This window comes from Notamacropus eugenii, chromosome 2 (assembly GCF_028372415.1).
Source record: "Notamacropus eugenii isolate mMacEug1 chromosome 2, mMacEug1.pri_v2, whole genome shotgun sequence".
NCBI lineage: Eukaryota > Metazoa > Chordata > Mammalia > Diprotodontia > Macropodidae > Notamacropus > Notamacropus eugenii.
The window spans coordinates 353034195-353061332 of NC_092873.1; the positions used below are offsets into that span (position 1 = coordinate 353034195).

Consider the following 27138-nt stretch of genomic DNA (forward strand, 5'->3'; position numbering starts at 1 on the left):
GGCTACACTTTCCTCATTTGCAAAATGGGGGTAATAATAAGACCTGCTTCCCAGGGTTGTTGTGAAACTCAAATGAGATAATATTTGTAATGTGAGCTCCTAGAGGGCAGAGACAATTTTTTTGCCTCTTCTTGAATCCCTAGCACAGTGCCTGGCACATAGTAAGTCTTAACAAATACTTGTCTCCTTCCTTCAGGCCAAGCAACTGGGAAAATAGTGGAAATGTTCATATGAAAATATAGAAGTCCAGGTTTATTAGGGGATGTCGATGAAAGTAATTTTAGACATATTGAACTTGAGGTGCTGGTGAGATAGCAATGCTTATTGATTGATCTGAGTGCATATCCAGCAATCAACAGCATTTCTTACCTGTTTACTATGTGCCAGGCTCTGTGCTAAGTGCTGGGGATACAAAAAGAGGCAAAAGAAAGCCTCTGCCCTCAAGGAATTCACAGTCTAACAGGGAGAAAACATGCAAACAAATATATACAAAATAAGCTGTCTGGAGGATAAATAGGAAATAATTAACAGAGGGAAGGCACTGGAATGAAGAGCGACTGGGAAAGGCTTTCTGTAGATGGTGGTATTTTAGTTGAGACTTAAAGGAAACCAGGGAGGTCAGTAGTCTGAGCAGAGGAGGGAGAGTGTTCCAAGAATGGGGGACAGGCAGAGAAAACAACTAGAGAGACATGGGGTGTCTTGTTCCTGGAACAGTCAGGAAGGCAGTATCACTGGATCAAAGAATATATTGGGGGGTTAGGTGTAAGAAGACTGGAAAGGTAGGAAGGGTCTATTTATGGAGGGCTCTGAATGTCTAACAGAGCATTTTGTATTTAATCTTGGAAGCAATAGAGAGCCATTGGAGCTTATTGGCTGGGGATGGGGGTGGAGGTGTGGTAATATAACTGGATCTGTGTTTTAGGAAAATCACTTTAGTGGTTAGATGGAGAATGTATTGTTGTGGAAATAAAATTGTTGTGGAAATAAAGTTGAGGCAGGCCAACCCATCAACAGACTATTGCAGTAATCTAGGCATGAGGTGATGAGGGCCTACACTAGAGTTGTGGCAGTCTTAGAGGAGAGAAGGGGATGTGTGAGATGAAATCAGTAGGCCTTGGCAACAGCTTGGATGGGGGTGTAAGTGATAGTAAAGAACCTAGGATAACTCCTAGGTTAACCTGAGTGACTGGGAGGATGGTGTTGCCTTCTCAATAATAAGGAAGGTAGGAGTGGTTTTGAGAGAAAGTTCTGAGGCAATTGGAGATGTAAGGTTGGAAGTCAGCAGAAAGACTGAGACAGGAAGGTAGATGTGAGAATTGTCAGCATTAAGATGACAAATGATATGGTGCTGATGACAGACCCCTAAAAGGTCCTGGATTTGTGACCCAGGACCCAAGTGTTCACCTGGGGCACGTGGTCTTCCCAGTTAACAATCTGCCCTTTGTCTGTGACCCTCATTATCAGTACCAGGCCCTACCCTAGACTGCCACTCCTTAATTCCTTCTAGACCCCTTCTCTTGTTACCTCCCAATCACCCCAAGATATAGTCCACACTATAGTCACATGCACCAAATTGTGCAGATTCTTCTGGCCAGCTCGCATTAGTCATACAGATAAATGCTCAGATTCTTAAATTTGGCCAAAGGGCAGACTCACTGGGAATCTCACCCACCCCAACCAGCATTTGAATAAACCTTGTCTCTGACAGAAAGAAGGCTTGAGTAGAATTCTTTTGAGGCAGGACCCCTGTCTTTTACCCTTGAATTTGGGAGTTTCCAGAACCTTTAGACTGAAACAGTAATTTAATCCACAGGAGCTGATGAGATCACCAAATGAAATAATATAGAGGGAGAAGAGAAGAGGGCAAGGGCAGAGACCTGAGAGACACCTATGGTTAGAGGGTGTGATCTGGAAGTGAATCCAGCAAGGGAGAAAGAGGAATGGTCAGACATATAGGAAGAGAACTAGGAGAGAGGTGTTTCCAGAAAACCTGGAGGGAAGACAGTATCCAAGAGCAGAGAGTAGACAATAATGGTCTAAGAGAAAAAAGATTGAGAAAAGGCAATTAGATTTGGCAACTAAGAGATCATTAGTAACTTTGTAGAGAATAGTTTCAGTGGAATAAGGCCAGAAGCCAAATTATAAGGGGTTAAGAAAAGAATAAAAGAAAGTGAAGATACCTATTATAGATGCCTTTTCAAGGAGTTTAGCTACAAAGGAAAGATGAGATATAGGAAGATAGTAGGAATGAAAGAGTCAAGTGAGAATTTTTTAGGATAGTATGGGCATGAATTATGAAACAAAGTACCATGTGAAACAAAGATAAAAGCAAAATGTTTCTCCATTCTGTGTGGCCCCCAGTGATGACAGCTGAGTAGTGAGAAAGGAGGTAGAAAATGACACAGTTTTTAGATATTCTGTAAATTTTCATTTGATACTCTGAATGTGAGAACCTTATCCAATAAGTCAGTAGATATATTTCTAAAGGAATTGAATCAAACTAAATCATTTTGACATTCTTTCTGTAAATGAAATTGGAAGAAGAAAGTCATAGCTAAGTGGAAGGATTGTCTCTGGAGAAGCAAAGAAAGGAGCTGGCAGAGTGGGTTTTATCACGTCTTAAAGGAAATAAGAAACATTTTCTAGGATATATGGTCATCACGTGTTGAAGTGCTAATGATAAGTATTTACAAAAAGACTTATTCCCAACATCCATTGCTAAAGATGAAGAGGGAAAGAAATTCTAAGAAGTACTTGGTAAAACTGTGCAGATTAAATGAATGTCATGAGGGCTGGAGGGGGAGAGGGAGTACAGGAACTCCAAAGACTGGAATTCCTTTCACGGGACATCTGGAGAAGAATTCGCAGACACAAGCATTGTTGACATCAAGGTAAAGATTTATTACGCTTTTCAGCGGGAAAGAGTTATTAGGGAATCTGCAACCTTAGAAGGGTACAGGTAAAGTTTAAATAGGACCTTCTATAGTGAAATATGTGCCAAATATGCTCATTAGGTGATTCAGGGTGGGATTAGGGAGTGGTTAAGAAGTGGTTATTCTTAAAGGAACATGCACTTTTGGTATCTACTGTGCATGTATTTTACCTAAAGTTCATCAGGAAATAGCCCAAGGCGGGGGTGGGGGGTGGGTGGGGTGGCAGCTACTTGGAGGTGTGGTTTTAGGCCTGAAACAACACTAAGTCAACTAACGGTCAGGGCTGACTGAGAAATACCCAGGCTGCTCTCATCAACGTCTTGCTAGACAAGATAAATATAAGGGAGTATACGTATGTCTAAGTTTAGGATACATGATTGGTCAGTGAGTAGTAAATGTTGTTATGGCCCAGTGCACAGCCAGATCAGCCAGTACACAGCTGGTTCAGACTAATAAGTTCTATAGGTGCAGCTGGTTGTTGTATCAGGAAGGGGGGTAATGGTTGTTGCTGGGGCAGACGGTGTCCTTGGGCTGAGGAGAAACTGCCTGGGATAGTATTTTGAGGCTAGGGAGAAATGTGATTTTAGAATTGGGGCCCAAGCACATGCATCCAAGCACCCCATCAAACACGTACTGTGAAACTTTGTGACCTTAGTCCAAAGGCAGAAAAAGGTGAGGATGGGAAGAAAAGGGGTGAGAAAGCATGGTTCAGGAAGAAAGAATGACCAAAAAAAGTTTTATGCCTTTTTATCATGTTATATTCTTGAGGTCTAGGGGTATTGGGAACCCCAAAATTCAAGGGCAAATGACAAGGGTCCTGCCTCAAATGAATTCAACCCAAGCCTTCTTTTAGTCAGAGACAAGGTTTATTAAAACATCTGTTGGGGTAGGCAAAATTTTAAGTATAGGCACTACTGGACAGATTTTAAGAATCTGAGTGATCTGAAAAGATGGACACATATACAGTGGTCAAGGAGAGGGTCTAGATGGAATCAAGGAGCTGCTGTCTAGGGTGGGACCAGGTACAAAAGACATGGAGGGTCACAATGAAAGGGCAGTTAAAAGGTTTATTCGCAAGATACCTCAGGTGCATGCCAGGTATCTGATTTCAGGGGCTGGGTTCCTGGAATTCATGGGAAATTCAAAGGCGGAGGGGTCTAAAGTCCATACTTGGTAATACTATATAACAGCTATCATTAAGGGGAACAGTTCTAGTGGAGAAGGGGCTATAACCTTCTGATAGCACTGACCAAATGCTATCAATGGGCAGGTAAACATAAGAGCCTGAAGAATGGCAGTCTCCATAGCCATCATTCAGGGGAGTTAACCCCTATGGAAAAGGAGCCAGTCACCCCCCACTAACTGCTACCCAAAAGGCAGACAAGCCAGCCAAGTTACACTCTGATGGACAGACAGGCAGTATGAACCAAGCAAGGAAAACCACCACCATTACCTTTATTGCCACATCACCTCAGAATTAGATGAAGACACCCCAAAATTCTGAGCCCAGGAGCACTAGGAATAAAGATCCCTACCCCCATCCTCTACTCCTACTGGTCCTGCTTCCTTCCTGGTCTCTGAAGCAACAATGGAAAATAGCAAACCTTGTGAATAAGGGAACTGCCATTCCTATCATCACCACCACAAATTGCTAACCAACTGCCTTTGATGAATAGATAAGCCCAAGTCCCAGAAAAAGGTGTTTCCATTTCCTGGGACTCAGGTTTACCTACTCGTCAAAAACTATGTTGTTTGTGGTGGTAGTTTTGATGGAGTTCAGACTCTGGGAACCTCCTTGAACTCAAATCTGCTACCCTTAACCTAGCCTGGCTACATTGTCTGTTACATCTTGATTGCCCCACATGCTTCCCAACCAAACCCTCCATTGTCTGATATTTCCCAATTGCCTACAGCTGTTTCCCACCCTTGCTTACATCACTAGTTATGCCAGCCTCATCAAGATACTTCTTAGAGAACCCACAAATACCAAAGACAGCTTCAAAGGTCAGTAAGAAAGCTCTTTCACCTGGGTAAGAGGGGAGGATGGTCTGGCCCCAACCTTGGCTCCAGGGCAGCAGCAGCCACTTTTGGAGCCTTTGGCCTAAAGACCCTGTGGGAATCAAATGACTGATCTGCATCTCAGCCCTGAGTGGCAGTTCTGGGGTGAGGAGGAGCACTGGCACTGGAGTGGTGGAGTTGGTGGTAGCTGTAGAGAGGGAACCCTACTAGCAGTTCCAGGGCAGAAAAGAGTACTTCTTGTTGACCACAGACTAGAGTGCAGGCCAGGAGAAGAGTAAACTCCTCTCCCTTGATTGTGCCACCTTGGAGGAACTGAGAATTTACAGGTCCCTAGAGATATCTCAGAGAATAGCTGCACAAAATCTCTGAAGCCTAGGGTAGTATACTTTCCACTTGACAAAGGACTCAAAAGTGAAGTAACAGGCTGAGAAAATGCCTAAAAGGGAGGAAAATATAAAGACTATAGAAGGTTACTTTCTTGGTGAAAAGGTATTTTCTTCCATCCTTTTGGATGAGGAAGAACAAAGCATACCATCAGAGGAACACATAAAAGTCAAGGCTTTTACATCCCAAATAAATATGCAATGGTCTCAGGCCATGGAAGAGCTCAAAAAGGATTTTGAAAATCAAGAGAGGTGAAGGAAAAATTGGGAAGAGAAATGGGAAAAATGCAAGAAAATCATGAAAAAAGAGTCAACAGCTTGCTAAAGGAGACACAAAAAATACTGAAGAAAATAACACCTTTAAAAATAAACTAACGTAAATGGCAAAAGAGGTCCAAAAAGCCAATGAGGAGAATAATGCTTTAAAAAGCAGAACTGGCCAAATGGAAAAAGAGGTTCAAAAGCTCACTGAAGAAAATAGTTCTTTAAAAATTAGAATGGAGCAGATGGAAGCTTTATGAGAAACCAATAAATTATAAAACATAACCAAAAGAATGAAAAAATAGAAGATAATATGAAATGTCTCATTGCAAAGACAACTGACCTGGAAAAATAGATCCAGGAGAGACAATTTAAAAATTATGGGACTACCTGAAAACCAGGATAAAAAAATAGCTTAGATATCGTCTTCTAAGAAATTATCAAGAGAAACTGCCTTGATATTCTAGAACCAGAAACTAAAATAGAAATGGGAAGAATTCACTGATTCCTTCCTGAAAGAGATCGCAAAAGGAAAACTAGGAATATTGTAGCCAAATTCTAGAGTTCCCAGGTCAAGGAGAAAATATTACGAGCAGCCAGAAAGAAACAATTCAAGTATTGTGGAAATACAATCAGGATAACACAGGATTTAGCAGCTTCTACACTAAGGGATTGAAGGGCTTGGAATATGATATTCCAGAGGTGAAAGGAGATAGGATTAAAACCAAGAATCACCTACTCAGCAAAACTGAGTATGACACTTCAAGAGAAAAAATGAAATTTCAATGAAATAGAGAACTTCCAAGTATTCTTGCTGAAAAGACCAAAGCTGAATAGAATATTTGACTTTCAAATACAAGAATCAAGAGAAATATGAAAAGGTAAACAGGAAAGATAAGCCTTAAGGAATTCATTAAAGTTGAACTATTTAAGTTCCAACATGGAAAGATATTATTTGTAACTCATGAGACCTTTTTCAGTAGTAGGGTAGTTAGAATTAATATATACATATGTAGGTGTGTATGGGTATGTTTGTATGCGTATATTATATATGTGTAGGTATGTATCTGTACGTGAGTATATATGTGTATGTATACATATATTGACAGAGGGCACAGGGTGAGCTGAATATAAAAGGAGAATACATAAAAAAATAAAATTTACTGTTGAGTGGTATCTACTAGGAGTAAGACAAAGGGAGAGGTAGAATGTAGCAAATCATCTTACATAGAAGAGGGAAGAAAGAGATTCTACAATGGAGGGGAAGATGAAAGGAAATAAGTGAGCCTTACTCTCATGGGATTTGGCTTAAAGAGGAATAACACACACTCAACTGGATATGGAAATCTACTTTCCCATGCAGGAAGGCAAGGTAGAAGGGGATAGGAGAGGTAAGATAATAGAAGGGACAGCAAATTGGGGAAAGGGATAATGAGAAGTAAAAACTCTATTGTGGGAGGACAGATCAAAGAAGAGAATGGAATAAATTGAGGGCAGGATAGGACAGAGGGAAATGTGGTTAGTCTTTTACAACATAACTATTATGGAAGTGCTTTGAATTGTTACACATGTATGACCTATATTGAATTGCTTGTCCTTCATTCTTGAAGAGGACCATGACATCAGAAAGGTGATGCATAACTTGCAAAAGAATTGGATTTAAGTGAGGGAGAACTGTGCAAAGTCATCAGCCTCACTTTCTCCTCCAGAGTCATCTGGGTTCAATGGCAAGATATAGATCTGGACAATTGGAAATGGCCCAGATGAGTGGGGAGACCTTGGCCTTTTTTTAAACTAAGGTCTTTTCATGTTCTCACTTTAACTGAGGCAATGCCCATTAAGTGATTAGGACTGCTTAAGAAGTAAGCTAAGGGATGGCCTCTTTAATTAAAAAAAAAAATCAAATTGGGAAGGGAAGACCCTCAGGGCTTCTGGCCAAAAGAGAAACAATTACAGTTTATCTTTCCTCAGAGCCATCAAGGTCCGTTAACTGGTGATTGGTCAGGGACCCATTGTTGTCCAACCTTTAAGATAAAAAGGCTTGGAAAACCTGGAAATTGAGGGATACCCACCAACTGGGGGATGGCTGAACAAGTTGTGCTATATGAATGTAATGGAATACTATTGAGCTATAGGAAATGATGAACAAGCAGACTTCAGAAAAACTTGGAAAGATTTAAATGAACTGTTTCTGAGTGAAATGAGCAGAACCAGGAGAACATTGTGCGCAGTAACAACTGCATTGTTTGATGACTGACTTTGATAGACTTAGCTTTTCTCAGCAACGAAAGGACCTAAAACAACCCCAAAAGACTCATGATGGAAAATGTCATTCATATCAAGAGAAAGAAATATGGAGTCTGAATGCAGAGCAAAACATACTATTTGCTCCCCCCCTTTTTTTTTTTGCTTTGTTTTGTTTCTCATGGTTCTTCCCATTTTTTCTAATTCTCCTATACAACATGACTAATGCAAAAATATGTTGAAGAAGAATGTATATGTAGAGCCTATATCAGATTGCATGCCATCTTGGGGGGAGGAGGAGGAAGGTTATGTAAGTGATAGAATTAGGATCCAAAACATCTCAGTAGCCTATAACATGGGTTAAAGCTAACAAGATAGAACGTAATAGGGATAAATGTCAGGTTGTGCCATTAAAGTTAAAAAAAAAGGTCATTTTCACAAATATAAAATAAGGAAAAAATTAGATTAAAAACAGTTTATATAAAAAGTGGTTGAGACTTCTCATTGATTAATTCAACTCGGCAAATATTAATGAAATACTTACTGTGTGCAGAATGTAGCACTAAATGCTAAGGCAATTTTTAAAAATTACATGTTTATTATGAGTGAACAATTCAGCATAGCTGCTGAAAAAAATTAAGAAGGGAAATATAGTCATACGATACACTGACCTTCCATACCCCCTTCTCCACAAGACAAGTGCATTCCCCTTTGCCTCCAATTCTATCACACTGGTCAAACATCTGTAGTGTTGTGTTCTATTCTGGGTACAATATTTTGAAGGGATACTGGCAAACAGGAGCTTGGGGCAGGAACTCTTGTGGAACATGGATGTCTTGAAGGCAGTTTCCATGTTATATTCTCAATACAAAGGTCTGCAAAGGTGATTCCACTCACCATCGACACATAAAATGTGCGTACACTTATGGACTCAAAATCCAGTAGACATGAAAGATGAACAGCTCCTGTTGCAAGAGAACTCAGCAAGTATCGCATTCAAATAGCAGCCCTAAGTGAAAAAAGACTGGCAAATGAAAGCCAGCTTACTAAAGTTGGAGCTGTTTACAAGTTTTTGGAGTGGCCATAGTGAAGGGGAGTACCACGAAGCTAGGTTTTACAATCAAAACTAATCTAGTCAACAAGGTTGTATGTCTGCCAAAAGGAATGAACAGACTCATGGCAATGTGATTGCCACTTGGAGGAAGACATCACGCCAACATCAGTACCTACAATTCCCACCATGATGAACCTTAATGAGGTCAAAGAAAAATTTTATGATGACCTGGAAACCCTTCTCATCAATGTACCAAAAGAGGACAAGCTTATAATTCTGGGTGACCTTAATGCTAGGGTAGGCTCAGACTACCAGACCTGGCAGGGAGTCCTAAGGGGGAATGGAGTTGGAAACAGCAACAGAAATGGTCATTTATTACTAAAGACTTATGCATCTCATGACCTTCTCATCACCAACACTGTCTTACACTTACCTAAATACAATAAAACTTTGTGGATGCACCTTCACAGCAAACATTGGCATTTAATAGACTATGTGATTGTAAGGAGAATGGACACACAGGATGCGAGAGAGACAAAGGTAATGCGTGGTGCAGAGGGCCTGGCTGATCATAGACTAATCCACTCCAAGCTCAATATTCACATTCAACAAAAGTGGTGTCTCCAAGGCAAAATAACTACCAAAAGAATTAATGTCAACAAATTAGAACTCTTTTCTGAGCCAGAACAGTTTGTCACTAACTTGGGAGGAAAGCTGAGCCAACACACAGCTGGCAACAATGGAGCAGAAAAGGAGTGAGCATCTTTCAGAGATTTGGTGTACAGCACTGCGTTTGCTCATCTGGGTCAGAACATTTGCAAACACCAAGACTGCTTTGATGAAAATAATGAGGAAATTCAGAAGCTGCTAAATGAAAAACGAGAACTCCACAGGGTTTACCAGCAGGATAGTTCATCCATCTCTAAGAAGGCCACATTTAATTCCGTCAAAAGTAAAGTACAAGCAAAACTTAGAGAGATGCAGGTTTCTTGACTCAGTAAGAAGGCAGATGAAATTCAGTTTTCTGCTATTAGTAACAATCCAAAGCACTTTTATGGTACCCTGAAGGCTATTTATGGGCCTAAGACCTATGATGCATTTCAACTACTCAGTGCTGGTGGAGCCACATTAATTAGTGATAAGGATATGATCCTAGAGAGATAGGCTGAACACTTCCATAGTGTTCTCAACAGGCCATCATCAATCAATGTTGAAGCCATTGACTTGTTACATCAGGTAGAAGGCGATTCCTTCCATGATTTTATGGTATATCACATAATGAGGTAGTTCTTTTACCACGTGTCAGAGTGGTCACATTACATCCCATCTTTTCCAAGAAATTGCCCATTCTGTCATCCCCACTCCCTCAATAATCTTCAATCTTTCTCTGTCTACTGGATCCTTCTCTACTGCCAACAAATATGTTCATGTCTCCCTCATTCTCGAAAAACCCACACTTCAAACTTCCATCTTCACTTAACTTTCATTCTATACCTCTTTTCCCCATTGGTTTTTGTTTTTGGTTAAAAAGAAGAGCAAGCTTTTTAATAATATTTTCAAATTTACAAAATGCTTTACATAGTTATCTCATTTGATTCTCACAACAAGCCTACTTACCTCACGATAGGTCCCAATATTATCCCTATTTCATAGATGAGGAAACTGAGGCTGAGAGAGGTTAAGTGCCTTTTCCAGAGTAACACAAGTATTAAGTATCCAAGGCTGGATTTGAACTCTGATCTTCCTGACTCCAAATTTTCCAAAGTTCAGTCCTGGGCCATCTTCTCTTCTCCTTCTATACTATTTCACTTGGTGATTTCTTTAGCTCCTATGGATTCAATTATCACTTCTATACAGAAGATCTATTTGTCTAGCACTAACTTATCTGCTGACCTCCACTTTCACACCTCTAACTGCCTATTGGACATCTCAGACTAGATGTCCTATACACATCAACATATATTCAACATATCCAAATCTGAACTAATTGTCTTTTCTCCAAAATCCACCCACCCCTCACTTCCAAACTTCTCTTTTACTGTCAAGGGTACAATCATCTTCCCTGACTTGCAAACCAGGGATCATTTCTTATATCCCCTATATCTAATCAGTTGCCAAGTCTTGTTGTTTTTATCTTCGTAACACTTCTTATATATACTCCCACGTCAGATCTGAAAATCAATGATGTCTATGACAGGGTCTATGGCCACTCTATGGAGGTAGCTAGGTGGCTTAGTGGATAGAGTGCTTAGGCCTGGAATCAGGAAGATTCGTTTTCCTGAGTTCAAATCTAGCCTCAGACACTTATTAGCTGTGTGACCCTGGGCAAGACATTTAACCTCTGTTTGCCTAGAGAAGGAAATGGCAAACCAGTCTATCTTTGTCAAGAAAATACCATGGACAGTACAGTCCATTGTGTGTGAAGAGTCAGATACAACTGAACAATGTAACAAAACAGAAAAATGACTTATCAGAAATCAAAGACCTCTCATGGAAAAATATAGAACAATCTTAAAGTCTAAAAAGGAGGAACTAATCAAAATACCTATTCATGATGGTGATACATATTCAAAATATTCATACATATTCATAGAATTTATAGAAATAGGGAAGTAGCTTGATTTGTAAGATTTGCCTTGGGGTGTTTCTGCTGGGTGTTCCAGGAATGTTCGTGACCTTTTAGTGGCTGACCCTGGTCCATATATCACACTGATAATAAAAAAAAAATAGGAACCTTTGACTAGGAAAGAATACTACTTCCCCCTTTGGGCTGGGAACTAGTCCTAATTCCTCAAATCTGAAGACAATAACATTTGTATTAAGTGGAAGAGGGAAAGTCTGATCATACTATAGACCAGAAATGAATTAGATGGGGGGCCTTATCAAATTCCCAATTCCCATTCCTTCCCTCCTCTGACACTGCCATACCCCTGGTGCAGGCCCTCCATCATCACCCTAGTTTAGACTCCTAGTCAGCTCTCATCCAGGCTATAAAAATGTCCTCCTCATCAGTCTCCCCACTTCCAGTCTCTTTTCCTTTACAAGTCATCCTCCTCACAGATGCCAAATTGGTAGTCTGCACAGGTAGTCCGACCATATAAGCACCCTATTAACTTTTTAAAAAACATTTTATTCCCCTTTGATCCAGCAATACCACTTCTAGATCTGTATACTAAAGGGATCATAAAAATGGCAAAAGAACCCACATGTACAAAAATATTTATAGTAGCTCTCTTTGTTGTAGCCAAGAATTAGACATTGAGGGAATGCCCATCAATTGGGGAATGACTGAACAAGTTATGTATATGAATGTAATGAAATATTATTGTGCCATAAGAAATGATGAACAGGCAGACTTCAGAAAAATCTGAACTTATACGAATTGAGTGAAGTGAGCAGAAACAAGACAACACTGTACATAGCAACAGGTTGTTGTTGTGTTTGTCCTTCGTTCTCAAAGAGGACTGTGACATCAAGATGATGATATGACTTGCTGTTGACTTTGATTTGAGTGAGGGACGGCTGCGCAAGGTCACCAACCTCACTTTCTTCTCCTGAGCCATCTGGGTTCAGTGGTCTGATATTCATCAGGAGGACTGGAGATGGTCCAGGATGCAATGGGAGACCCTGGCCCTTTCAGCCACGTTGTTCAATGACTAACTCTGATCGACTTAGTTCTTCTCAGCAATGAAAGGATCTAAGACCACTCCAAAAGACTCATGATACAAAATGCTATCCACATCCAGAAAAAGAACTATGGAGTGTGAATGCAGAGGGAAGTATACTATTTGCTCTCTCTTTTTTTGTTTTGTTTTTTTCTTCCTAGTGGTTTCTCCCATTCATTCTAATTCTTCTTTACAACATGACTGATTTGAAAATACGTTTAATAAGAAAGTATATGCAGAGCCATTATCAGATTTAAGCCATCTGGGGGAGGGGAGAGGGGAGGGAGGGGGAGAAAATTTAAAAATTTAAAACTTAAAAGTTTATGGAAGTTGAAAACTAAAATAAAACAAATTAAAGAAAAAAAGAAAAATATTTTATTCATTTTGAACTTAGATACAAAACGACAAAAAAAGGACATTTCTATGCATGCAGCACAACATAAAAAGAGGATTCAATAGAAAACCATGAACATCCATTTCACATCATTTACTTTTTTTGATAAACTATATAATAAATATTACACATAATTTTCAAAACTACACTGTTTTTGTTTCCTTCCATGTTTTCTTTTGTTTTTTTGTTGTATACTTTTTCTCTCTCTCTCCCTCCCCACCCTGTTCTAGAGAAGGTTCAATTATTCATGTGTGTGCACACACATAAAACTATACTATACATACTTCTTTTTATCAATTCTTTCTCTGGAGGTGGATAGCATCTTCCTTCATCAGTCTTTTAGTTGATTTAAGTATTTATAATACTCACAACATCGTTCAAAGTTGTTCTTAGAACAACGTTGCTCTTACTGTGTACAATGTCTTCTTTGTTTTGCTCATTTCACTCTTCATTGTTTCATGCAAGTCTTTCCATGTTTTTCTAAAATCAATCAGCTCATTATTTCTTACAGCACAGTAGCATTCCATCACAATAATATACCACAACTTGTTAAAACATTCCCCAGCTGATGGGCATCCCCTCAGTTTCCAGGTCTTTGCCACCACCAAGAGAGCTGCTACAAATATTTTAGAATATGTAAGTTCTTTCCCTTTTTCTTCAATCACCTTGGGAAGCAGACCTAATAGCAGTATTGCTGTGCCAATGGGTATGCACAACTTTATAACTCTTTGGGCATAATTGCAGATTGCTCTCCAAAATGGTTGGATCAGTTCACAGTTCCACCAACAGAAAATTAGTGTCCCTGTTTTTCCATATCCCCTACAACATTTGTTGCTTTCTCCTTCTATCATTTTAGTCAATCTAAGAGGTGTAAAATGATACCTCAAAGTTATTTTAATTTGCATTTCTCTAATCAATAATGATTTAAAGCACTTTTTCATATGGCTATATATGGTTTTGATTTTATCAAAAAACTGCCTGTTCATAAACTTTGTTCATTTATCAATTGGGGAATGACTTGTATTCTTATAAATTTAACAAAGTTATTTGTATGTTTAAGATATAAAAGCTTTATCTGAGAAACTGTCTATAAAATTTCCCCTGCCCCAATTTTCTGTTTTATTTCTAATCTTGACTACATTGGTTTTATTTATACAAAACTTTTTAAATTTAATGTAATCAAAATTATCCATTTTATGCCTCACAATGCTCTTTATTTCTTATGTATTCATAAATTGTTCTCCTATCCATAAATCTGATAGGTAATATGTTCCATGTTCTTCTAATTTTCTTGTGATATCTCCATTTATATCTAGGTCAATATCCATTTTGACCTTATCTTGGTAAATGGTGTAAGATAGTGGTTTATGCCCAATTTCTGCCAGACTGCTTTCCAGGTTTCCCAATTTTTAACAGATAATGAATTCTTATCCCCAAAGCTTAAATCTTCATATGTGTCAAACACAAGGTTACTATACACATTTGTTACTTATATTATATGTCTACTCTGTTCCACTGATCTATTCTTCTATTTCTTTGCCAGTAACAGTTTTGATAGTTACTGCCTTGTAATATAGTTTAAAATCTGATACAGTCCACTACCTTTAAGAAAAAATAAAAACTCCTTTGTGCTACTTTTTAAAAATTTATTTAGTATTTATTTTCCCCCACTTATGTGTGTAAATAATTTTCAAGATTCATTTCTAAAATTTCAAGTTCCAAATTTTCCCCCTTCCTTCCTCCCTATCCCCACTCATTGTGAAGGCAAGCAGTTCAATATAGATCATAAATACAAAACATTTCCATCTTATTCATGTTGTAAAAGAAAACAGACCAAAAAGACCCAAAAACCTCAAGAAAAATAAAGAAATTTTAAAAAGGTATGCTTCAATCTGTATAATCTATATTTAGACACCATCAGTTCTTTGGGGATGGATAGCATTTTTCATCATAAGTCCTTCAGAGTTTTCTTGGACCATTGTATTGCTGAGAATAACTACGTCACTCACAGCTAATCATCTTATAATATTGCTATTACTTCCTCTGCATGACTTTCAAGGCTCTTCAGAAGTTGACTCCAACTGACCTTTTCAGGCTTATTGTGCATTACTCCTGTTCATACATTCCAGTCAAGTTGACCTATTTGTTGTTCCACACATGTGGCATTCCCTCTCTGATCTCCAAGGTTGCAGAGGTTGTTTTCCCTGCTTAGAATGTACTGTCTTCTTCTCAGCCTCCTAGAATCCTTAGATTCCTCCAAAGTTGAGTTCAATATCTGTCTCCTAAAGGAAACCTGTCTTGATCCCCCTACTAACTAGTACCCTCCCTTCAAACGTAGCCTCGAATGTATTTTACATAAAATTTTCTGTATACTTGTTTTCCCTTCAATAGAATGTAAGCTTCTTAAGGCCAAGGACAACTTTATTTCTGTCTTTGCTTCCCCAATCCCTAGCAATTTGCTTGGCACATAGTTGGTACTTTTAAAAAACCTGTTTAAAAAGTGGCTGAAAAAAACAGGTAGGATGTAAGCAAGTTGTGAAGATCTTTGAAAACTGAGAGGAGTTTATATTTTATCCTAGTGGCTATAGGAAGCCCCTGGAACTTCTTAAAAAGGAGTGACATAGTCACACCTGGGCATTTAGGACTATCAGTTACTTTGGCAGCTATGTATAGAATGGAGTGTAGAGGACTAGACATAGGGAGACCAATTAGGAAGCTATGGCAATAGCACAGGTGAGAGACCAAGAAGGTCTGAGCTAGGTATAAGTGAAAAAAAAAAGTACAGATTTGAGAGATGCTGAGGAAGTAAAAAAAAATCAACAATACTTAGTGACTGAGTACTGGGGACAGTGGATGATAGTAAAAAATTGAGGATGACTTCTAGGTTACAATCTAGGGTAACTGAAAGAATTTAAGCTCTTTGATGGAAATAGGGAAGTTAGGAGAAAGGGTTAGATTTAGAGCAAAATCTGAGTTCTGTTTTGGCCATGTTAAATTTGAGATGCCTGTGGAATAAAGGAAAGGAGCTCTGCAGCAGAGAACTGATAATATGGAAATGTTAAATATGAAAATCATCCATGGGAATTGAGGAGCCCACCCAGAGAAGACAAAGGAGAATGTCCAGTACAGAGCCTTGTGCAATCCTGCTCCTAGGAGATTAAATACACATGATAACTCTTGAGATAAAAGACTAAGAAGACAGGCACAACAGAAAAGTATCCTAAAAAGCCCAGGGATGAGAGGATGGAACAGGGCTCTTGATTGTTAGAAACATACTCACTCTAAACAAAGAACAATACTTGTGAAATCAGGAAAGCTTTTATTAATTTTATTAATTTTTATTAATTTTTTACATTCATTCCCCCTGAATGAACAGGTACTTCCTAACGGACTGCTACATTTGTTCAAACCAATGTAAACCTTTTTATGATGTTCCCAATTCTAATTTCCTGCCTTGCTCTCCATTGGCCAGCATTCCAGGGTTCACCCCACCCCACCCCACATGGCTCACATTCCTCTTTTTCTTTATAGAATGACACAATATGAATTATTTTATAGGAATTCCCTTAACTGATGTACAATCTTTCTGGTGTCGACCTAAAGAGGTAAACAGGCTAAGTGATATCTTAATAAGATAAGAGAGTTGACAAAATGTCAATTGAAATTATGACCCAGGATATCTGTGTTGCCTTTACCATTAACATGCCATAACATAGTATGTGTCCATAAAATATTAAGAAAAAGTCTCATTATTCAAGATAGTATCTTGGGTTAATGGTCTCATAAAGAATGCTCTTAACTCAGCCCCATCTGACCTTGTTGACATAGGAAGAGATATTCTCTGAGTTTACTCAGAGAACAAAGAAACTGTTAGGTACAGGCTCTTCTGGTTCAGGCTTTGGTCCTTATTAAGGTTCAAAAATGATATTAAATGATTAGCACTGGTATTACAGATATTACATATTTTCTATGGAAACATAAGTTGAATTCATCTCTTACATGATCTTCTTTTGTATCATGGTCCTGTTTGGTTATCTGATGAAGATAAGGATCCTTCTCAAAATAATGTTTGTAAGTACATAAAATAAAATACATAGGATTAAATAGGAAACTAACTGGTATTAATGAAGACAGCAAAATTTCAAAAAAATAACTAGGTTGAAGGACTATTAATTTAGAAGAAAGATGTTGATTGACTTTTAATAATCATATTTTTGTTTTCTTTTGCTTTTGTAGCATCTTCATTTCTTAATATATTGGTTGTTGTCCTTTGTTCTCAAAGAGGACCAAAATGATATCACCATGATAAAGTCAAGTTTCAATGTGTCCTACTGTGGCTGAACAGACCAATACTAGCTCAGAATGCTCTACAACAGATTGGGCACAGATAGTCTGAGTGAACATTTGGGGTGGATACTCCAAATTTGCACATCCTATGTTTACTTTGTGCTGTCTCAATTATGCTTTGCTCATAGAACACAGCACCCTTTCTGATGTGAGCATGCCATGTTAAGCAGTCTTGTGCCGGTGTTGCCCATGTCACATAATCAAATCCAAAGCTCTTGAGAGAGACCTTGAGAGTGTCCTTGTATCACTTCTTCTGACCACCACGTGATCGCCTGCCCCCTGTGAGTTCTCCATAAAATAGTCTTTTTGGCAAGCATACATTTTGCATTCAAACAACATGGCCAGCCCATCGGAGTTATGCTGTCTGAAGCATAGTTTGAATACTTGGCAGTTTAGTTTGAGCAAGGACCTCAGTGTCTGGTACCTTATGCTGCCAGGTAATCTTCAGAATGTTCCTAAGGCAATTCAAATGGAAGCAATTCAGTTTCCTGGCATGGCATTGGTAGACTGTCCACGTTTCATAGGCATGTAACAATGAGGTCAGCACAATGGCTCTGTAGACCTCCAGTCTACATACCAGTCTAATACCTTTTCTCTTCCATACTTTTCTTCGGAGCCTCCCAAACATTGAGCTAGCTCTGGCAATGTGTGGGTCAACCTCATTGTCAATGTGTACATCCCTGCAAAGTTCACTACCAAGATAAGTGAACTTATCCACAGGATTCAAAACTTCTCCATTTGTTGTAACCAATGGTTCCACATATGGATGGTGTGGTGGTGGTTGATGGAGCACCTGTGGTTTTTTTGGTATTAATTATTAGGCCAAAATTAGCACAGGCAACAGAGAATTGATCCATACTTTGTAGCATCTCAGCTCCAGAGGCTGCATTGAGTGCACAATCATCTGCAAACAGAAAATCATGCACCAACACTCCCTCCACTTTGGTTTTGGCTTGTAGCCTTTTCAAATTGAAGAATTTACCATCAGAATGGTAGCTGACCTTGATATCATGTTCATCCTCATTGAAACCATTTGACCACATGGTTTAATATATTACTCTCCTCAATCCTTCTAACAAAAATTTTAAAAGAAAATAAAGCAACTCAGCAAAGGCAATCAACATAATCAACAAACATTAATATGCCCTCAAGGAGTTTATATTCTAATAGGGGAGATAATATAAACAGGTACCTACAAGATGCAAATAGAGTAGATTAAAGTGAACCTTAAGTTTAAGTTTAAGTTCTTTATTTAAGTTCTTTAAGTTTAAGTTCTTTAAGTGAAGGCCCTGGTAGGGGGCAGGGAGTTAGGAACTAGGAAAAGTCTCCTACTGAAGATGACATTTGAGCTGAGTCTTGAAGAAAGTCAGTGATTCTAAGGAGTAGAGGTGAGCAGCTAGAAGAGGAATAATGGGTGAGATGACTGGAAAGATGGGAAGGTGCCAGGTTGTAAAGAAGATTAAAGGGGCATTTCTCAAAATAGAAGGGGGGCTATGGGATCAAGGATACAGGTAGGATTCTGTACTGATACCTCCATGAGCTAAGGCAAGGACCTCTGCTGAGAGGAAAGAGAGAGAGGTGGTATAGGTGGTTTGCATAGAAAAGTTTTGTAAAAGCAACTTTGGGCAATTTAAACAGAGAATTAACTGGTAAAAAGCAGAGACTGGTAGGCCGCTGAGATAGTCCAATTGAACCTGGATAACCTAAATTTGTTCTGGACACAGTACAGGTTATGTGACTTCTAACTACATTCTATAGCAAGGGAGCAGAATTAGAGAAAGCAGATGGTGGGAGTAATCCAGAGGTGAGAAAAACGGAATTAGTACCCATTGGACAATGGGGCAAAGGATTCAAAGGTAGAATACAGTATAAAATTCAACTGGTGAAGGGTCAAGTTTTTGAAGGGAGGGAAATGAGTCCAAAGTAAGGGTGAGTAACTGGAGGGATGGAGTGGTTGAAAGTATCAATGGGGACAGGTTTGGGAAGGATGAAGCAGAAGAAAAGAGGAACATTAGAGTTATGGGTCATCAGCCAGTCATTTGACAAGCACTTATTAAACCCCAGCTATGTGCTAGGCATGATAAATGCTGAGTTATGAAGGCAGAATCCTAAGGATAAAACCATTCCTGTATGTGACTGAGATAGAATGCAGGAGCATATCATGGAAGTTGAAGCAGTTGATGAAGCAAAGGGTATTTGAGGGTATGTTGACATGTAAGTATGACAGGTTGGTGTGGAGAGGGAGACATGAGTCAGATAATGAATTTTCTGAGAAAAGAGGGAGAATGATTGGAATGACTGTAGATAATAACCATTAGACAAGGTGATCTGTCCAGATGCAGTGAAGCTCTAAGGATGAAATGTGGCTGAGTAACATGGAGGAGGAAGTAGGGGTGGGGGAGGTATAGAACTGTCGATGAGGAGCATGAAGCACGTTGACTCCAACTGACACTTAGGGAAGTATTGCTCCAGAGACAGTTCTAAAGGTGAGTTATAAACTCCCCCTGGATTCTGAGTGGAAAGGGAGGAAGGGTCTACAGAAATCTGTCTAAAAGTTCACTGCTTCCGGTAGGGAAGTGCCATCAGCACAGTGCATAAATGACAAAGATAAAATTGCCTGCTTTTCTGTCTTAGTTCAGTATGTGGGTGATGAGACAGGAGATGAGGGAAGGTGACCAGGGATGTAGTGCCTTCTGGGGAGAGTCACGGTTTGCATAACTTTGAGGAAATGAAAGAAGCATGAAAGGAAGAGGTATAAAACAAAGGAACAGCTTTACAATAGAAAGGCAGTTCCAGAAGGTATGATGAAAGTGAAAAGGGAAAGAGAGTAGAATCAGGGTTGACAGAAACTGAGGATGAAGTAAAGGGGAGTGGTGACCATAGAATACACAGAATTCTTTCCAGAAAGCACTTGGCACGTGGGCACTAAATAAATACTTGTTGATTTGGAACTCTGCCCCCAGATTTATGAAACCATGCATATCCTTTCTGCCAGCAATACTACTATTACACCTAGATCTCAGAAAAGATCATAGAAAGAGCAAAAGAATGTTATATGTAAAAATATTATCAGCAGCTTTTTTGTGTGTTAACAAAGAACTGGAAATTTATGGGTACCCATCATTAAATTCAACAATAAATTAAATGGGGAGTAGATAAACAAATTATGGTATAGGAATGTAATGGTCCATAACTCTAACATTCCTCTTTTCTTCTTCTTTCATCCTTACCAATCCTATTCTCTGTCCCCACTGACACTTCTTATGCTAGAAGAAATGATGAAGAAGGTAGCTTCGGAGAAATTGGAGAAGACTTATATGAATAGATGGAGTCAGGTGAGCAGAACCAGAAGAGCGTATACAATGACCACACAGTTAAGACAAACAACTTTGAAATACTTAAGAACTCTGAGCAATATAAGGACCAATCATACTTCCTGAGGCACAATGATGAATCATGTCACCCACCATCTGACAGAGAGGGGATACACTCAGATGCAGAATAAGATAAATATTTTGGGACATGGTTAATTGCCCGGGGTCTACTCCTGGGCCTTCGCCTCTCCACTTACCGATCCCCGGTCTTCGGACGTCTCCGGCCCCTCTCCCGGTTGGGGGAGGGCAATAAACAGGCAGAGCACCCGAAAGGAGTTGCAGTCAGCAAGCTTTATTGCATTTCTTCCCCTTCTCCTTCTCCTTCTAAGCCCTTGTGATCATCCCCTTTTATTATCCCTGTCTCCTCCCCCGTACCTCCCATGGGCGGGCGAGCTCCTCCCAAGTGCCTCCCCGCGGGTGGAGTCAGCCTGTTACCAGGGCCATCCCAGTACCCCACAAGGGGGCAGGTTTGGACCCTCAGGCGTCTCACGGTCCTCACAGGGGACCCTGGTCCAGAGCTGTCCCCCAACAGTTAATGTAAGAATTTGTTTCGCGTATTTGTTACAAGGATTTTGTCTTTTTTTTTTCCATTAGGGTGGAGATGAAAGTGAGAAAAAAATGAATTCTTGTCAATTGTAATTTTAAAAAATTTTGTAATGATTATGGATTGATTTATCACAAACCTTCCCTCCAGTCATCCTGCCAAAAAACCCCACCACTCCTTCTCTTGATCCTGCTGCCCCTCTTCCTGTCATATAAGCAGGGAGCTTACCATGTAAGCTAGGCAGCCTGGACTCTCAATTATGGAGATTCTGAGTAAAGTTATAGGATATGTCTACTACTACTGGAAAGGGTGTTTCAGTGGTGTGGCTGATTTGATTATGATTCCTAGAGCAAAAAGTACAGCAAGAGCACATGATAAGACACATATGCTGCTGTGACCCTGGTGTTCTGGTCCAGGGCTGGAGGCAGGATAGTTGGATAAGATGAGGCTTGGCTGGTTATAGAGGGTGGAGATGAAGGATGATTTACTTACGCTCCATTCAACCCTTAGGTGCACATCTGTTCTAAAGGTGAGTTGATAAACTCCCCCTGGATGTGGGACAAAGGAAGGGTCTGACTGAAAGGTCACTGCTTCTGCCATATCAGCACAGATCATAAAAGAAAAGGATAGAATTGCCCATTTTCCTGACTTGGTTCAATATTTTTGCCAAGAAACCATGTTGTCTCTCACATGAATGAGTGAAGGAACGGGAGATGTTTATAAGGGGGAAAGAGATGACTTGGGGGTGGAGAAGAAGGAAGTCTATGATTTGGTGTTTCTGTTCAAGCATAGGCTTGGATGACAAGCTGTCAGGTATCTTATGGAAGAGATTTCTAAAGGGGGGGGGAAATTGGATTCGATGATTTACAAGTTTTCTTCCAACTCTAAAAGCCTATTATCTGACTAACAGAAGATGACAACAGGATAATAGATCCTAGGGGCAAAGCAGGATCAAAAGGAAGGGGTTCTTTTAAGGTTTTTTTAGCGGGGAGAGGAGGTTGAGGGGAAGAGTAAGTTGAATATCTATGCATACTTGTTGATAGTAGGAAATGAGCAAAATGAAAAGATTGAAGATTTGAGAAGAATTGATTAATTAACAAGCACTTACTAAGCACCTGTATGTGCCTTGCACTATACTAAATACTGAGGATGCAAAGACAAAAATGAAATCCTTGCTCTCACAAAGCTTATGGGGAGACATTTATATTTGTGTATGTAATATACATATATACAAAATAATTACAAGGTAGTTTGGGAAGGGAGTATATTAGCTGATGCAGAAATCAGGGAAGGCTTCATATAGAAGGTGGAACTTGAGTTAAATCTTAAAGAAAACCAGGGATTCTGAAAGAAGCCAGTGAATTCCTTGCCACCGGAACAGTCAGAGCAAAGTCAGGAGAAGGAACTTTATGGGTAAGTCAGAAAACAAGTCTGGATAAATCTCAGACTGAAAGCAACGTATAAGAAGGAGTAATTGAGAGATCAATATCTTAGACAAGGTGGGGATGGGGGAAGAGATAGGGATCAAGAGTACAGGTTAGCCTTGGAAGGGGGAAGAAAATGAAGAAAGGCTAGTGGAAAACATATACTTGTGAGGGACAGAAGAAAAAAAAAAAAGATGAGCTGTGATGCTCCATGGGCTTTAAGTTCCATGATTTATCAGTCAAAAATGTTATCCAGTAACATTTAATGCACCTTTCTCAACCTGCCTAGACTGCAGAGCTGTAAATCCTAATTGACTTCAGGCGCGGAACCCTATTCCCGCTACAAATTCCAGCCTATTTTAATTCAAACCTACTACACATTACCACCTGGCACTCCTTTTGAATTCTACACCCACCAAACTGGACTTCTTTGTTCTTCATCAGGGACATTTTATCTTCGCCGGGTTCTCCCCCCCTTTTCCCAGGAATGAATTCCCTTTTCAACTCTGAGACTCAAAGAATTTCTAGTTTTATTCAAAGGAAACTGAAACTCAGTTGCAGCTCAACCCTCACCTCCTATTTGAGGCTATTCCCGATCCCATCCAGCGCTAGTACCTTGAGCCCTAAATATGGTTACTTAATTACCTTTTTCGTTACTTTGTATACATTTTTGACAACGAGGAAGCGGTGTTGGTAAGTGGGGAGCGAGTTGGTCTCAGTCAGTTTAAATTCTACTTCAGAACCCCGAGGTAAGTTGCTTAATCTCCCAACATTCCAGGCAAACCGTTTAGATTTATATCTTAATAAATATGCCTCTTACTTTACAATAGTATAATATGTCTTAATTTGTAATAAGTACTGTAATTATTTATTACAGTAATCTTAATATAGAAATTACAGAGAACTGCCAAGACGTTTGAATTCACAAGACTGGTTCAAAGGCATATGTGAATGTGTTTCTACGTCTAGATCGTCGCGAGCAAAGGGACAGTTGCACTTGTCTCTCGGTATCCCTAGCAACCTGCCCGGTCTCTAGACGCTTAATAAATGCTTGTTGCTAGATGAGTTGATTACACGTGCCACAATCCAATCAGACAGTACTAGTCCCTGGAGCCGCTACCCAGAGCTTGGAGCTTCGTTGGGTGACGTCACCACGTTCCTTCCCTCGCAGTACCCTGGGGCTTGTAGTCTGGGAGGGACTTCAAGTTCCACACTGCCCCGCGTTGGGTCGCGGCGCCTGCGCGTTGCGCGCGGCGGGCAGAGCTGAGTACGGGGCTCTTTTGTTCCGCGGAGCTGGGACGATTGGCTGGGCCCGGGGGAGCTTCGCTTAGCCTATCTTAGGTGAGGAGGGGCACCAGGCTCTAGCCGCGGCCGCCGCTCTTTCTGGCTTAGACAGCTCATCCTCCTTCTCGCTGTCCCCAGCCTCCTGCGACGCGCTAGCGGCGCGACACCGATTCCCCCCGGGTTGAGTCGACGCTGCTCTGAGGTAAGGAGGGAGGGGTGTGTGTGTTTGTGTGTCTGAGAGTGTGTATATGAGAGGATGTGTCTGGTGACACTGGGAAACCGAGGAGGGGGGCCCGGGGGGTGGGGAGGGCTCTCGGCCGATGGGAGTAGGGCCGTTAGGAACCCGGCGCGCGGGAGGCAACCCCCACCCCCTCCCCCACTACTCCCCCAGTCCTCGGTCCCTTCCCGCGCGCAGACCCCGGGAGGGGGCGGGGCTCGTGGAGCGCGCGCGGCGCAGGAATCCCGAGTCGGAAACGGCCGGTGTGGTGGGTTGGACCCCGCGCGTGCTGGGGGCGCTTCGCTGGTCCTAGTTTCTGGGGTCCTTGGTTAAGGGGCCCCCTGGCGAGAAGGAATGTGGCCCCGGGGCTGTGGGGGAGGAGGGGCGGAGCTTTAGCTACTTTAGCCGGTATTGTTATTACCCGCTACTCTGTAAAGGAAAGGGGGTGGGGCATAGGTGGCATTGAACGCCCTTCTTCTGCCCCGGTGGGGAGGAACTTGATTTTTTGTAGCTGATGCATGTTGATGCTTTTAAGAAAAAGACTTGAGGTTTGAATAACGTCCAGGAATTGAGGTCCCATCTCCAACTGTAGATTATCTCCAGCTGATGCAGTCTGTAGTGTGTACATGGTTTGCAGGTTGTCCACTACACGTGAACTCCAGGAGAGCTTTTCTTGTGCCTGGTAAGGGGAAGGCGCTTCATAATTGCTTGTTGACTCGACAGATAAGTGGTTGTGTATTCGTGTTGTCCCCCACTGTGAGCTCCTTGATGGTAGAGATTTACCCTTCCTCTTTCTTTTGTGTCCCCGGAGCGTATAGCGCAGTGCCTGGCTTCACTTAATAAATTCTTATGGACGAAGCGTTAAGGCAAAAAGTTTGAGAACCCGAAGTTCTCTTGCTTGATGTACTTCATGCTAGCAACTAGCAACGAAATTTTGAAATAAAATTCCACCCATGTTACATTAGAAGAATCATTTCCAAGGCAAATGCAATAGGAAAGTGAAATGAACTTTTCATTACGACGTTGCCCCTTTCCCCCATTCCAAGATATTTTCCACAGAAGATTGTAGCGGAGATCTTGTGCTCAAGTTTTTCGTCAGACTTCAGGGTGAGGAAGACTTGGAGTTGTTGAATCCCACCTTTAGATGTTAGCTGATTGATCCTGGGCAAGTCCCACAACCTTTTTTCAGTCTCAGTTTCCTGGTCTATACAGTTGTATTCGATGGCCTCTAAAGTCTCTTCCAGCCCTAAATCTGTGATCTTTGGGAAGTCCCTTCTGCTTTCCCTGGATCCCTGGATGGTGGCCTTGCTTTCCATCGATCTTTGGTGGGAAAGCCTAAGTATTGGTTTACCTGATAGTCCAAAACATGAATGGAGCCATACCCTGGGGCTTTGAGGCCTTGAATTGTATTCCTCTGTTCAGCCTTTTGTCTGACAAATTTGGGCCCTGAATGGCTGCTGGTGACGTTAAGGTTTTGTAACTACCTTCTTTGGAAAGAATTGCCCTGGTAGATAAAGTGTGTAGAAGAGGATGCCTTTTCTTTATGCCCTTTTTGTAAATTTAGGTGGTTCTTGGGAGCCAAACCTGGGAAATCTTTGAGAACCACTTTACACCTCTTTTAACCCTACCCTGAAGACTAAATTCTAGTTCTGTTAGGTTTGTATGCACATATTAGCAGGAGGCATCCTGTCTGTGCCTTTGCTGGGGCTGTTTCCTATGCCTGGAATGCAGTTTCTCCTCACCTGAGCCTCTTCGAATTCCTAGCTTCCTTCCAAGCTCAGCTCAGCATCACCTATTACAAGAGGCCTTTCCTACTTTTTTTGCCTTTGCTAACCTGTAGTATGTTCTGCCCTCCTATATCTTAAGTATATTTTGCATTTATTTATATGTGTATATGTTGTTTCTCCTGTGGGATGTAAGCTTCGTGACTGCAGGGGGCCTAACAAATGCATGTTGATGGATGAAGCTACCTAAGGGCAATGATTTCTGCCCTTTATTTTCACTGTTGCCTCCAAATGAAGAGTCATCTCTGCAGTTAGGTGAGTGTCTGAAAAGTCTGAAAGTGAGTAGAAGCATGTGATAGATACTGTGATCCTCCCTAGAAGCCTTCCAGACATTTATATGGAAGTTAAAGGAAGCCTCTGGTTTTGTTTTTTTCCTATAATGACATTTTTGTTCCCAATAGCTTATATATTCCGAATTGTTTTTCTTTAAAAGTGAGTAGAGGATATGGAGGATAGTGCTATAGCCTATGCCAGGTTCTTGATAAGAAAAGATGTGCCTACTCTTTTCTTCCTCTGTCTTTGTACCTGTGGTTAGATACCTGAATTTTTCTAACCCCTTCTGGACAAACGATATTGAAATATACCAGAAAGGAATTTTCTAAATGAGAGAACTTAAGTACACCTTTAAAAGAGGATTGCTATATAATGTCATTTTCAGAACAGTAGGTGCAGTTTCGTTCACTAGTTAAAAGCATTTGTTAACACTTACTACATTCTAGGCATTGTGCCAGGTGTTGGGGGTACAAAGAAAAACAAAAAAGTCCCTGACCTATCCTACCATACAGTCTTTGGAGATGAGGGCTCTAGTAGCTAGGGAATCAGGAAAGGCCATATATAGAACAGGACTCTTCAGGCTGAGCTTTGAAGGAAGGTAGGACTTCTGAGAGGAAGAGGTGAGATAGAAATAGATTGTGATAGACCTGAGATGGAGTATCACATATGAAGGAAGGGCAAAGTAGGACAATTTCACTGGAATATACAATAGGTAAAGACAGCTAACGTGAAATATGCTTAGAAAGGTCTGGAGACAGATTGTAAAGGGCTTTAAATAACAAACAGAATTATGAGTTTTTATTTAACCCAGAAGAAGTAGGGAGGTACTGGAGCTTTTTGAGCAATCTGAATCTGGCAATGGATAATAGGTGTTTATTCTGTAATGGTGTGGTATTTGTTGTTCATTTGTTTCAGTTGTGTCTGATACTTTGTGATCC

General features: G+C 40.5%; 2 protein-coding genes across 7 annotated transcripts in view; one reads left to right on the forward strand and one right to left on the reverse strand.

The window, feature by feature from the left end:
• Positions 1-23405, reverse strand: part of SNX11 (sorting nexin 11) — a 40117-nt gene extending 16712 nt beyond the window's left edge. Inside the window, exon 1 of the mRNA XM_072646174.1 lies at positions 23288-23405. The gene's annotated coding sequence lies outside the window, so the exon portion shown is untranslated. The remainder of the gene's footprint in view (positions 1-23287) is intronic.
• Positions 23406-23840: 435 nt separating this feature from the next.
• Positions 23841-27138, forward strand: part of CBX1 (chromobox 1) — a 40860-nt gene continuing 37562 nt past the window's right edge. For 2 of the 6 annotated variants that reach the window (XM_072646176.1, XM_072646178.1), the window contains exons 1-3: positions 23841-23983; positions 24065-24128; positions 26064-26182. The gene's annotated coding sequence lies outside the window, so the exon portion shown is untranslated. Of the gene's footprint in view, positions 23984-24064; positions 24129-24501; positions 24826-26063; positions 26183-27138 lie in introns of those variants that run through there. The other 4 variants (XM_072646175.1, XM_072646179.1, XM_072646177.1 and 1 more) reach the window with 3 other exon arrangements.